Here is a 15027-nt window from a genome sequence, read left to right on the forward strand (position 1 = left end):
CGATGCAACAGGGCAAACCGACTTCCCACCTGGCAGAGAAGGGGAGACAGATCCCCCGGGGTTATTTTTATAGACTATTCTGCTATCCTTGGCATCCAGGAAGGAGCGTTTTGCTGTCTGCAATACTGCCGGTAGCTAATGCGTACTGAGTATTTGCCATGCTCATGATAGTATACTTAGCACCTTACATATATTATTTCAGTGGTGAGTGATTATAACGAGAGTGGCTGAAAAGGCAAGTATGTAGCTTCAAGGGTTTCTACAGAATATGTCATTTTGGCATAGTCTTTACTAAAAAGAGCCACCTCTATTTCTCAGTGCTGCACCACCTCACCTGTCAGCACTGTCTTCTATACCCAGCACAACGTTGCCTTGAATCAAGATGCTGTGTTGTTGCTGTGCTGCAGCCAGGACTGTAAGAATAACACCATCACCTGCTTTGGGAAGCAGAACCCTGGACGCATCCACAGCCCTCCAGCAGTTATTTCCAGCCATCTCCCTGTGATGCTTCCTGCGCTGGTCAAACTTAACCCCAGTCAAACCATATCTCTTCCCTGCTGAAACACTCCTCGCCCCCTCACCTTTGCTTAGACAAGATAGGGCAACATCTGTGGGAGAAAGAGGAAACTTTCTTCGTGTTGTTTTCTTAGGAGGGAGGAAGCTTCCCTAGGTATTCCACAGCAGACTTGCTGTCTCATTGGCCAGAAGATTCTGGTCAAGTACCCATTTTATGAAGGTCTATTTCATCATTACCTAGAATGGAGGGTGCGGTGCAGGTTTAGTTTAAAAAGTGGAAGAGACTATAGGATGATTCTGTTGGTTGCTTTGTTGGTTGGTTGGTTTGAATTAATTTTCAACCTGCCTAATTTTTAAAAATGATGTAAGGGAGCAGGGGCACTGGGTGTAATGTACTATGCTTACAGTCACTGTCCCTGTAATCCCCACAGCACACAGGAGAGAGAGGGATGCAGCGATTCAGACCTCCTCCATCTGTGCTCCAACTCAAAGACTGACATATTTCCCGACTTGCCCAAGGCTCTGGCAAGGAAAACTCAGATCCCCAAACCCAGGTCATTCTGATGCAGCAGTAACCAGCTTGGTTTTCACTAACCAGGATGGAGACATCTGTTTTCCCAGCCCACATAAAAATATGCACAAGGGTGCAAATCAGCAAATCTACAGCTTCCAGGTGACCAAGCTGGGATGTGCTCTCCCTTTGGGGACCATGAAGGGTAAATCTGGCCCTGGAAGACAGAGGGCCAGCAGCAAGGCTAAGGGGCTAAGCAAATTCAGACTCTGTCATCCCTTTTCTACCTTTGCCTAGAATGGAGTCCATCTGGCTCCCTGGCCATGCGGCCATTGTGCCTGTGCAAGGGGCACCATGGAGCATGCTGAGTGCCTGGAAAATTACCAGCAGCCTCTTGCAGTTCTCACCAGGCCACCAGGAACTGGCCACATGGGAACTGCCTTCCCTGACACTCCTGGTTCCTCAGACTATCTGATCAACCCCTACATTCTCATACAATGAGAATTGTGAGCCCAGTTGGTCAGGAACAGAGGGGGATTTTGTGTCCTGGTCTTAGAGAAGAGAGCCCCTTAGCTTTTCTCACATATCCACCTTCTGTGGCTGCAGCTTCTCCTCCCCTACCACACCACATCACAGAAGAAATTTAGAGACATCTTGGCTCTCCAGTGAAGACAGAGGACAATGGATTCCACATGAAAAATGGAATAAAATTGGAGTGCTGTTAGCCAGCCACCTAGGTGCAGGTGGCTTTTGGCAACCCAGGATGGGGTGGTGATTTAGAAGGGTATTTCTCAAAGTCATTACAGTTAATTAGCACTGAGTTACAAACTCATCAGCAGGTGAAGAGCCAGCTCCAGATCCCCAGGGAATTTCAGATGATTTAATATGTAAAGTGGCATGCATGTAAGGCAGCTGATTCTCTATAAAGAAATGATTTCATTATTTCTTTATTTCTCACTCCTGGATCCCATCCCTTTTATACACTTACCACATCTCAGAAGACATCCGTCCAACAGGGCTCTGGGTCGAGGAAATTACTGTGTTCCTTGTTTTTAATTTAGCAACACACTTTCACAATGGAACCAGTGCATTTTTCACTATTCTGATTCATCTCAGAAAGATGCTTTTCAACCTGGTCATCTTCTAGACTCCGTGGTATTTATGATTAAACCAAAATAATGCAGAGACACTGATGCAGTCTTAACATTGATAGCATGAATGACATCAATACCATTTACATATAGAACACCCTTGTGTATCTGGGAGCCAGAACAGTAGCTTAATTGACACCATACACAGAAACAAGGGATCTGTTCATTAGAGCTGGTGCTGAGCAAAAAAGAAATGTACTGGGCTTTGAATGTTGCTTCCTCTTCCAGTTTCTTTTTCTTTGATTTTTGTGCGAAAGTCTCTATCATTACTCCTGAGAAGCAGGAATCATCTCAGAAAGTATCTTGCTCTTTGGCAGAAACCCCTGCTGGCTCATCCTGCCCCACAAATCCTGCTAGTCCAGCATAGAGAAAGAGAGCTGTATGTCTGCTCAAAACCACTCTCCCACAAATAATGGGTGCCTGGATTCACCTTTCTTTGCTGCTTGTGAGTTTCCATTTTCTCTAAGCCTTCTCTCCTTCACATAGGCCCGAGGAGCAGAGGTTAATGAAAAAATGAAGAGCTTGACTTTATAAATGAAGTAGAAAATACATTCTCTAAAAAAGCAAAAACTAAGTGAGCTAATATCTGTGGAGGATAAGGAAAATATTTTTCTGAACTAAATAAGAGTAGTGATTTAATTACAGTGTTGCTACTTGAAGATATTTTATTGTGCTCATTATTGCTGTTTCCTTTTTATTTTTTTTCAGTGTGACTGAGGAGTCTATCGTATCAAGACTAAGCTTCCAGTATTTAAAATTGTACACAAATATTGCAGAAAATAATTGACTTGCTCCCAGCACAACCACTTGTCAGAAAAGAGCTGGGTGGAATAATACTTTGGATTGGCAAACTTTTTCCGTAGAGAGCCAGAGAGTAAATATCATATGTTTTGTGGTCCATGTTGCTTCTGTTGAAACTGTCCAACTCTTTCCTTATTAATACAGAAGCAGCCATACCCAATACGTAAATGAATGTGGGACCTTGTTCCAATAAAATTTTATGTATGAAAACAAGCCACAGATCAGATTTGGCTCTTAGGTCATAGTTTGCCAACCTCTGCTTCCTAGCAAAGCTCTAATACATTTTCTTCTTTGGCTAAACTATGAATGGGAGCTTGTAAAACCAAAGCCATTCTGAGGGGATGACACAGCCCCATATAAGCTGGTAGCCAATACACAATAACTGGGTTTCTTTCTTCTACTTTCTAACAATAGTAATAACTGACAACTTAACAGCTATTTTCAGCTTAGAAAGTACACACTATCTGCTCGAACTGCAAATTCTGTGAGCTAATATCATCTTAATGCAGATTATTTATTATCTTGGGCTTCCAGTTTCTGGGAATAGTGGGGTAGATTATCTAGATCAAATATCCTACTGACAATGCTGAATATAATACAAAAAAAAAAACTACCTAAAAGCATCTGAGAGGAAACAAGATAGGAAGAAACTACCAGAACTAAATGGAGAGAAAATATTAAGCAAGCACAGAAGCAAATTTTGCCCTGACACCATTTGCTGATTCTGGCAAAACTGAACTTTGCTTTTGGTAATTCATGGGGTGATCGAGGCAGAAATCAAAGCCTAGGGCCTGTACAAGCTAGAAAATCTTTAAGAAATCACTATTACTATATACTTGAAACTCAAAGGGAATAAGTCCTGGGGTAAAAGAGAGCCAGAAGTGAAGCAGCTGTCCTGCAAATAGGTAGGTTTCACATCCCCAGGTAGATCAAAGACCCTCTAGCCTTGAACTTGGTTGAAGGTGATAGTTCCTCCAGACATCTTTCAGAAGCAAAGATACATCATCTCTGGAAGGAGGCACGTATAACTTATCCTGGGCCTCAGATTACTCCTATGTATGTTTTCCCAAGCATGAGGACCCAGCACACCATCAAGAAAACAAGCTACACAATTAAACACAGCACCAGGACGTCAACAAAAACAGATTTGCAAATACTTTGGCTGTTAGAAGTATCAGAGACAGGTTAGAGCGCAAGAGTGTGTACTATTCTTAAAGGAAAAGAAAGAACCGGATTGATAGCAGAAAACCACAAAAATGGCAGTGTAAATTTTTCTTTAAAGAAACAATAGAACATCTAAAAAGGGAAAATGAAACAGCCAAAAATTAAAAACTTAATAGAAATTTTTAACAGCAGATTAGACATATGAAAAGAGAGAATTAGATATTTGTAGCCCCACATTTGGAGAAGAGGTGCCCAATATCCCACAAGTAGAAAAGGCCACAAAATGATGTTAATTTCTTTGGATTTCAACATCCCATTAATTTTTCAACAAATGGCCAACTTTGTGGTAATATGTGTTTACATTGCTAGAGGAGAGAGGAAAACTTACCATCTTTTCCTGCCCACCTTAAAGTAATGATTTTCAATCCAGTTTTGGAGCTTCATTCTGCCTCCTTACAACAAACTCCCCATCAGGCCACCAAGACATTGATCCTTCTGTCCTATCTAGGAATTTTGGTTGTGTGATCAAATTAACTTGATCTGCCACAATGAAATTCAAGTTCTCACACTTTAGTTTCAGTTTGTTCTAGATAATGAAATGAAAAAAGAACACCCTGCTACTCATCAAATGGCCCTTGTGTTTAAAAACCAAACATAAATAAAGTTGGGATTTGAGGGGGGCAAACAATGAAAGAGTATTGATAAAAAATATTTCTTCATGTAGAAGCATTTAAAAGTCTACACATGAGACTGTTAGTTGCACTGGTAGTCCCGCCTCTCAGAGAGAGGGCCATGTAATCCTTTCTCCCTCAGCCCTGGACACTGCCCTTAGCCTGATATTCCCAAGGTCCCCTGGCCCCTTTTGTAACTAATTTCACTCACACTGAACTCCGCCCAGAAGCCTTCAGAGAGATCACAAAGACTTGACCAATTCAATATGATTGAGGTTTTTTGGCTTAACAATAAATGATAGTCTAAATGACACCCGCCCTAATTTTGTGTTATAGTTTTCATGAACTGTAATTTTCTGTATATTTTAAGCCCTGCAAAACTATCAATAGCATTGTATTTACCACCCACTATTTCTCTTGTTCTTTACTCCTTTTTGGATTTCTGGGATAACTTTCCTCCAGTCCAAAGAATTCCCTTTAGCATTTATCTTAGTGTGAGTCTCCTGGTGATGAATTTCTCTGTTTTTGTTTGTCTAGAAAACTGTTTATTTCACTTTCACATTTGAAAAATATTGTCACTAGCTGATCAATTCTGGGTTGACATTTTTGGCTTTTTTCTCTTGCATTTTGGAGATATCATTGCATTGCCTTCTGGTTTTCAGTTCTCTTTTGAGAAAATAGCTATCAGTCTGATTGATGCTCCTTTAAAAGTGTCAGTTTTCTCTGGATGCTCTTAAGATTTTGGCTTGCAGAAATTTTACAATCATGAGTCTAATTGTGGCTTCTTTTGTTCTTATCCAGCTTGGAGTTTGTAGCACTTTTTTGATACCTTTCATCAGTTTTGGGGGGGGGAAATCTCAGCTATTATTTTTTCAAATACTGCTTCTGCGCTATGATCTCCATTTCTTCTCTGATTTCAACGTTGGATCTTTTCCCCATGTTGCATGTATCTCTTACGTGACTTTTCTGCATTCTTCAACCTTCTGCTCCCTGTCCTTCAATTTGAATATTTTAACTGACTTAACCAGTTAACAAATCCTCTTTTTGTTATGTCCAATATGTGATTAAACCTATTTAGAACCTAATTTCACTTGCTACATTCTTCAGGTGTAGAAATTCCATTTGATGCTTTTATAGAATTTCTCTGGTGTAATTCCCTTCTTGACATCTATTTTTCTTGAATATATTAATCAGGATTTTAAAAAATCCATGTCTCTTAATCCTAGCATCTAGCTTAACTATGGATCTGTTTCTATTGCCAGTTTTTGTTTAGAATGCTGTTTCCTGGAATGACTTGCAATATTTTACTGAATGTACAACATTGTTTATGGAAAATTGTAGATGTTCAGGATGATGTTATCTTTCTTCAAAGGAAATATATCCCATTCTCTGACAAACAGCTATAGTAAACAAGAGACTGGGCTGATTCAAACAACTTGTAATCTCTGTAAGACTTTAATACCTCTAGCATGTCAACTGAGAGCTTAGGATACTTACTAGTGAAACTGAGGTCAGTCATTGGTTAGATCCATTAAACTATAACTTGCTTAATAAACAGTAAACTGTAACCTGCCTTTAATGATTAAGCTCACTTTGTCTTTACAGAAACTCACATATCCTTCAAGCATCACACAGTCTAAACAATGTTTGCCCAAGCTGTTTTTCAGGAACTTGGAATCAGCTGTTTTCAAGTTTGAGCCCCAGCTTGTTGGAACCACTGATCCACAACTGGGTTATGCACCGTGTCCAATCCATGACCTATTGGCATCAAAGGGTCAAAAGCTCCACCCTCAGAACAAGCTAACACCAACATTTCCTGTACCTGCATCCCATGAAAAAGCATGTACCTTAGTTGCTCCTGTAGAGAACAATAATGACATCACCTTTTTCTCACCTCCAATCACCTTTCCCAACCATGCCTCAGACCATCCTGCTTCTTTATCCCATAAATATCCCAAGGCCCTCACCTTCGGGGAAACAGATTTGAAATTTGTTCTCCCATCTCATCTCGTCACTTGGCTGCCTCCTGAATAAACCTATTTTTTTAATATATATTTTGTTGAAGTATAGTCAGTTTACACTGTGTCAGGTTTCTGGTGTACAGCATAATGCTTCAGTCATACATGAACATACATATATTCATTTTTATATTGTTTTCCACCATAGGTTACTACAAGCTATTGAATATAGTTCCCTGTGCTATATAGTATAAACTATATATATATATATAAAACTTTTATATAAAAGTTTCTATCCGCAAATCTCAAACTCCCAATTTATCCCTTTCTCCCTTCCCACCCCTTCCCCCACTGGTAACCGTAAGTTTGTTTTCTCTGTCTGTAAGTCTGTTTCTGTTTTATAAATAAATTCATTTCTTTTCTTTTCTTTCTTTTAAGCTTCCACATATATGTGATATCATATGATATCTTCCCTTTCTGGCTTATTTCACTTAGAATGACAATCTTCAGGTCCATCTATGTTGCTTCTCTGCAGCAAACCTCAGTGTCTCAGCATTTGGCTTGCTGCAAATCAGGGAAATGAGCCTAGTTCCAAAGTCCTCCTGAGCAGACCCTGAACTCCAGTTTTTACCACCTCACCCTCCTGAGACTGCTGCAAACTCCTTTTTCGCTTTTAACCTGCTTTCTACTTGACTTTTCAGCCTCTTGCCTGTACACCTTAAGAACTCAACAAATGCCTCTAAATGAAAACAAGAGTATCCTCTTCACTTCTCATCTCAGAGGTCTTAGCCTCGGTCCTGTCTTCCCAGTCATGAACTCCAAAACTCCAATTTCTGTCTCCCTAGCTGCGTGAGATACTGAAAACTCTGATGGATTCTTGCCTCTTAGCATCTAACTTCTACCCAACTCCCAGCCTTCCCTTCTATGCCAAAAATGGCAGGGACCCTGAATGTGGCACAGAGAATATTCAACTTACATGAGTTTCTCTCCTCCTGTGATCTTGACTCCTCAAGTCTTGGGTATCTTGGCTGCTTTTAATATCTTACAAAAATGTGTATTTCATGTTTTATGTGGATTATCTAGGTGTTTCAGCAGGAGGCTTGATCTGCAGTGAGATACTCCATTATTGCTGGAAGTAGGATAAGCTTTCTATAGTAGAAACATACAATTTTTATCTCTCTGCTTTCATCTTTCTTCTTTGTCAGACACAAGAAAATTACTCTAGATGTCTTCTCAGATACATTAGAACCTTATTCCAATACCACTTAGATGTCTTATGGCTTCATTACTTTAGGGCTAAGTCTACCTAGTTTGTATGTATGAATATGTCCAGACCTTCAACTAAAAGAATGTGTCTGTCACATGTTGCCTGAGGTGTGGGCTTCTGGTCCAATGTCTGGGAAGACATACTTCCCTAATCTGAGTTTTTAAGCTTCAGGTTAATCTCTGCTAACTTCTGGGTGTCTCTAATACAGTGAGGTTCTTCCTGTTGTTTAGAGATGAAGTTTCCTTCTTTATCTTGCAAACATTAATTTGGCTCCAATAATTTCCTAATCTTTTGCTTTTTGAGCCTATACTTTTTTACCAAATGCTTCAAAATGAGGAAAATAGGAGACAATTCTATGTAGATATGTTCATGTGAGCATTCCTATTCTTCTCTTTCTTTCATGACTCTTCAAAAATATCTTTTAACTATATTTAGACTTCATCCAATGAGGCTCATTTATTATAATCCCATTAGACATTATTAAATCAATTAAAATGTATAATTTAGTAGACACTGTATTGAGCCTAATTTAAAATGTATATGTTGGAACAATAATGGATCACTGTGTTGTCAGATATGGTGGTTCTTCCCCTGATGCTGATAATGCTGAAACTGTTTTTGAAAAGTAAAAGCCGTCTGCAGCTGCTTTGAAAGTCAATTGACATTATGTTAATTAGCATTTATTTACAGTAGTTGATTAACAATATCAAACTACAATAATGAATAAGCAGTTAACATTTAAAACAAAGCTGGTGACATTAAGTTTTATCATTTGGCATCAAGTGAAAAGCATTAATTCTTTCAGAGACTAAAATGAGATCCATTGAAATCTGCTTAAATAAGAAATAAACTAGAAAAGGAAATGAGAGGTCCCAAAGAGGTGGGGTTAAGGGGTGGCCCTGGGTCTTAGAATGTCACAGATGAGAAAACCACTTGTTGAGTAGCCAGTTAAGCAAAAAGGGAAGGTAAGAAGTAGGTGAAATTACTTCCTTATTCAGTGGCTTGTTAACACATGCCAAATTATCACTGGAATTTTGGCAGTTAGGAGTTCCAAATGACTTGATGATCAAATTAAGATGTCACAGTCAACTCAGATCCTGACCTGTTACCATCAACCTCTGTGCATGAAGCAGTCAGGAGTGAGGGGGAAAGAGAGGAGCTGATTTTATTAGGAACATTTTGACATATTAAAATTTGACATCAGAAAAAACATGCCAAGAGTTTGATCTCTTGCTTGCTTTCTTCTCTCCCTATGACTCCCTAAGAAATAAGAAAGTCAAAACTGAAAGGGACTAAGATATTTTCATAAAAAAGTAAAGCCAGTGCTGTCACCAAATTTCCAGTTGATCTTAAGTGATGTTATCAATAAACAAATGAATCACAATTTCACCATCATACATGGAGAAGTACATTTGCCACCTCTGTATTCACCCTCTATAACTGGCACCAATGCTACATGTTCCTTGATGAAGGAGAAAAAATAAATTATTCTGCTATTTTGTCTTTTAAGAATGTTAAAGCCCTTTTTAACACAAGAGGTCCAGTTGTTGATGATGCGGGGAGAGGAATTGTGGAAAGCAGTTTCCCATGTTTGGAGGGTCCACACCTGTCCCTTTCAAATGCTGGCACTTTCACACACTCTGACTTCTCTCCAGCCAGTGCTTTTGGCTCTCAGGCCCCGGGCCCTGCTGAGTGAGAGGCAGTGAGGAGACTTGGAGCTTGCCTTCCTGTTATCAGAGCCAGGCTGTGTCTGTGTCAGGTTGAGGAGGATTGAGATTCCTTCTTGAGCCAAGTTTGATGTGAAAAACACCTGCAGCTCATCCCTGACTAAGTGGGGGCATTCTCACGGATGTCAGCTTGAAGAAAGATAAGGTAACGCTGGAGAGCAAATCCTTGTCATGAGCTCCTGCTTTGTGACCTCCTCATCACCCTCAGGGTGCTGCCTGGGACCTGGACTTGGTTGGAAGAAGGGAAAGCAGTGGCTCCCCTCAGGTTGGTGACCTGGATCCCAGATCCCCTGGAGGGGCCTCCTCATGGTTATTTTGGGGCTGATCACAGACGCTGTGTAGCAGAGGGAAGAGCGATGTTGCCGTATGACCATAGCTAGATCTATCTTCGGTTGGCTCAGCACAGAATGGAAGGACTTAGCCCCTCTGTAAAGGGGGCAGATGGAAAGTCCTGCGATTCTAGGGACTTGGGGTTCAGAGCTGGAGACCTTCACTTAGCTTTGCCTCTCCCTAGCAGATGCCACAGAGTGCTGCAGACCCAGAAAACTGATTTTCTTCCATCTGGACCAGGTCATCCAGTGGCCTCCATGTCACGCTGCCTACTGCTGTGTAACTTTTTAGAACTGAGAGTTTGTGTTGGAGTTTGTGTGTGTGCACCTTGTCCTCTCACCTGCTTCAATAAATCTTGAAGCTGCCCCCACCCCCCAAAAAAAGAGGTCCACTGTGTCATAAACTTTCATAAGAAACTTTTTCTTTCTTAAGAATGCTGGCAAGCTGGTTTTGCCTCGAAGTTACAATACTCTGTAGCAATGAAGGCAAAACATATTTCCAATAAACAGCTAATGATTTCCACAATTGTAAGTATGCAAACATCTATGCATTTATGAAACTAGATATCCATTCTCTAATGTCTCTGTAGGCTTGATATGATTTTCCTACCTAACTATAATTCCCAGTCCATGAAGGAGGATGAATAATTAGTAATCTGGGAGATGGCCTGTCAGTATTGGATGAAACTTGCAATTCCACTGATCTTAATGGTTATGTACAAGTTTGGAATATGGATACAGAACATTTTATTAGAAGAAAAATGCCTCAACTTTTTCATTCTCCACCTCACTCCAAGTGACACCAATGGACCAGCTCTGACCAGGAGTTCAAAACTAGCTTTTTAAAACACTCATTTACTGAAAAGCAGCTGATGAGAGACTGAAAAGGCTAGTTTCTCAGATAATTTTCACCCCATTGAAGCCAATAATTGTAGCTTAAAAATGGTGGCTTTATATTTTAACTGTTAATCTCTCTTTCAGCAGATGTGTTCTGAATCTGCCCAGCTACCCGTTGGCTTCAGTTAAATGAACTATTTTTGTTATACATGCAGAATGCTAGTAAAAAAAAAAAAAAAAAAAAAAAAAAAAAAAAACAACTCTATAAAATATTTCTTTCAATAAATGTGATTAGCTAATACCAATCAGTTTTCCTACAGATTTAAGATAGGGAGTTCTCTGCTTGTTTGTTTTGTTGTGTTTTCTTTTGTATCTTTGTTTTTCTGTTTTTTAATAGCCAGCCTAAAGTGTGATATGACAGCAGGGCACCATGTTATTTTTTGTTCATTGGATCTCCATTTTTTTTTTTAATTGAAGTCCAACCAGTTAAAATGTGTCAATTTCTGGTGAACAGCACAATGTCCCAGTCATGCATATACATACATATATGTGTTTTCATATTTTTTCATTAAAGATTATTACAAGATATTGGACATAATTCCCTGTGCTATACAGAAGAAAAAAATTTTAATCTATTTTTATATAAAGTGGCTAACATTTGTAAATCTCAAACTCCCAAATTTATCCCTTCCCACCCCCTTTCCCTGGTAACCACAAGGTTGTTTACTTGTCTGCAAGTCTATTTCTGTTTTGTAGATGAGTTCATAGTGTGTTTTTTCTTTTTTTTTTTTTTTTAAGATTCCACATATGAGTGATATCATATGGTATTTTTCTCTTTCTGGCTTACTTCACTTAAAATGATGATCTCTAGGTCCATCCATGCTGCTGCAAATGGAATTATTTAATTCTTTTTATGGCTGAATAGTATTTCATTGTATAAATATACCACAACTTCTTTATCCAGTCATCTGTTTTTGGACATTTATGTTGCTTCCATGTCTTGGCTCTTGTATACAGTGCTGCTATGAATATTGGGGTGCATGTATCCTTTTGAATTAGAGTTCTCTCTGAATACATACCCTGGAGTGGGATTGCTGGATCATATGGTTCCATTTAATCTTAATATGATTCCAGTTACCTTTTGCATCAAAGCATGGAAAGTTTTAATATTTTTTATGAAACATTTCCCTTCCTTACTAGTAACTTTGAGATTTAGATAGGCCTGAACTTGCCTACCCTTGTTCTCACATAGGAGACCAGTTACTTGAAAAATAAAGCATCTTTTTTTTCATAGAGAATAAACAACCATTGCATATTAAATCAAACTATGCCAGGCAGTCTAATGAATATCCAGCTGTGTTAGGGATAATGTGATTCAACCCTTCAATAACCTTGTAAGTTAGGCATTATTATTCCTATATATGTTAGAAAACTGACACTCACAGAGGTTAAGAGAGGAGTTCAAAGTGACATTACTGAAAGCAGCTAATGACAGATTGAGCCTCCTTCTATGATTCCTGTACCAGTGTTCTTTCTACCACAGAACATTTTGCTCATTTTGTGAAGAAAATCAGAAAGATAGCTGATATTATTAAGATGATGCCCTGACCCCCAAGGTTTTAATTCAATTTTGAGCTGTGCTGTCTTTGATTTGGATTGGCCCTCTTTTCTCTTAAAAATCAAAACTAATGCCAAACTCTCTATTATCATTAGAATATCCAGAAAAGGCTGGCTTAGTCTCCTGTTGCACCTTTTCCAGTTTAGGGATAAAGTAGGCATATCTACTATTGAGCTTTCAAATTCAGAAGTCAAAGGAGGTAAGAAAGCCAAAATAATCTTTGGAAGTTAATGAGAACTTTCTTATCCTGCCACGGGTTCTCCATCGTTCTAGCTTTGCTAGAGACCATTTCTTCCTGCTTTCTCTTCTCACAACTGTGCAGTGCTTGCATTTTCTTAAATATTCCTATGTATGGACTTATCTTCAGTATTTCAAACTCATTGAAAACTAGCTCTTTAAAGAAAGCCCAGTGTAGGAAAGAATATGGGCTTTGTCACAGACAGACTTGGCCTCAAATTCCTTATGTGACCCACCCCCCCACTGTAAGAATAAGCAAGCTAGTAACCTCTGAGCCTTGGTTTCCTGATGAGATTTGCTCTACAGAGTTTTTGCTGAATAAGGTAACATTAACATCATGTCTGAGACAGCAGGAAACTTTTATGGTAAAAATTACTCCCCTTCTCTCCATCCCCCTGTGTTACTTCATCTAGAGGCAGCTCATTTCCTATGAAGCAACTTTCTCCATTGCTGCTCTTTCTGGCCTGCATAGTAATTCATTTATTCATTTTTTTTTATTGTTGTTGTTATTTTGGTAAAACACACATAACATAAAATGTACTATTTTTATGACTTTTAAGGGTACAGTTCATGTTGTTCTGCAACCATTACCAACATCCACCTCCAGAACTGTTTCATCTTCCCTCTGTACCCACCAAACATTAACTCCCCATTGCTTCCTCCTGTCAGCCACTGGCAACCACCATTCTACTTTCCTTCTCTACCAATTTGACTATTCTAGGCACCTCATGTAAGTGGAATCTCACAGTATTTGTCCTTGTTTCCCACAGCGTAATGTCCTCAAGGTTCATCATTGTTATAGCATGTGTCAGAATTTCCTTCCTTTTTGACAATGAATGATATTCCATTGTATGTCTATATCATGTTCTGCTTGTACATTCATCTGGATGGTGATTTTGATCATACGGATGCTTGGGCAAGAACCTGAGACCAACCGACTTCCCTCAGAAAGGGCTTCTGTAGCTCATTCTGGGAGTTGGATAGGTTAAGTAACCAGGGAGCCCCCAGGAAACCTAGCTCTGGGTGGGTTGTCCTCAGCAGCCCCCTCCCCGCTTTCTCCTCTCTGTGATCCAGGACTTTTTGCTTATTGTCTTTTCCTTCCTCTGTATTGGGTGTACCATTTAAATAGCAATAGCCCAACCCAAACCCTAAACCCAAGCTTTCATTCTGACAGTAAACTAGGCAGCCACCCAGTGTGAGGACAGGTACTTAACAGTTACTGTGAGTTTAAAAATCTTCCTGAAATGGAGCTTGGATTGATGACTCAAGATTTTTATGCCTGTGACTTTAGGAGAGAATCTATTTTTATTCATCTGTTTCTCTGTCTCTGTGCTCTCCTCCCTCTCTTCCTGCCCCTCTTATAGTTCTCACGCTTGTGATACTTCTTTCGCTATGATGATACATTTGAATCTACATTCTTTCCCTGAAATGGGTGCAAAGAAACACAGTATTAACCCAGCTAAGTAATTTTCTAATTCAAAAATATTTCTAGGAAATTCTCCCCTTTTGGTTCATTTCATTTTGTATCTCTAGGTCTCCAAATCTTAGGAGGAAGAGAAGAGTGAAAGCTAAACCCCACAGCACAATATTGTGTACTTTAATGGGAATTTGAAATAATGGAAAGCCAGGTATAAATACAATTCACTGACACCAAACTTCCGGGTTAGTCCTCAAGACATTTGTCTTTTTAGATAATTGTTTCAACCCCAAACCCACTGTAGGTAAAAAAAGCACATGAAACATTCATATTTCTCTTTAGAAAATGAAGAAATATATATCAATATTAGTTTCTTGACTTCAGAACACTGAAAAGTCATCAGGGGAAAATGTGTGTTTTCCCCAACCTAGGCAGCTCTCTAATTCTCTCTTTAAAAAAGGGAATGAGTGATTTTTATCAGAAGCTTTTAAAAACCCAAGTCCCAAAGCAAACATATTTATAATCAACCTGTCCCTAGAAGTACTTCTACCACAAACGCTGGATGGTTTGGTGCCATGAAAAGAATTGTGGGGTTTTAGAGTTGGAAGGATCTTGGTCCAAAATTCTAAATGGATGCTTCTCTTCTAGTTCACAAAATGGAAGAGGTAGTCGCAAAAGAGTAGAGACTGTGGCGTGTGTGGTCCATGTTCATTGTAGGATGCTGGGATGTAGGATCAATGTGTCTGGACAGCATGAAGGTGGAGGAAAGAAAGGGTGAGAGAGGGAGGAATGAGGGGGAATAATGGAGAAAATAAAGGGAGGG

General features: G+C 39.4%; 1 non-coding gene across 1 annotated transcript; it reads left to right on the forward strand.

Moving 5' to 3' along the window:
* Positions 1–9559: 9559 nt before the first annotated feature.
* On the forward strand, positions 9560–9677 carry LOC123619934 (small nucleolar RNA SNORA71). The gene has a single exon (XR_006728641.1). It is a non-coding gene; the product is annotated as a small nucleolar RNA SNORA71 (small nucleolar RNA).
* The last annotated feature ends 5350 nt before the right edge of the window (positions 9678–15027 follow it).

This window comes from Camelus bactrianus, chromosome 11, assembly GCF_048773025.1.
Source record: "Camelus bactrianus isolate YW-2024 breed Bactrian camel chromosome 11, ASM4877302v1, whole genome shotgun sequence".
In the NCBI taxonomy this organism is placed as follows: domain Eukaryota; kingdom Metazoa; phylum Chordata; class Mammalia; order Artiodactyla; family Camelidae; genus Camelus; species Camelus bactrianus.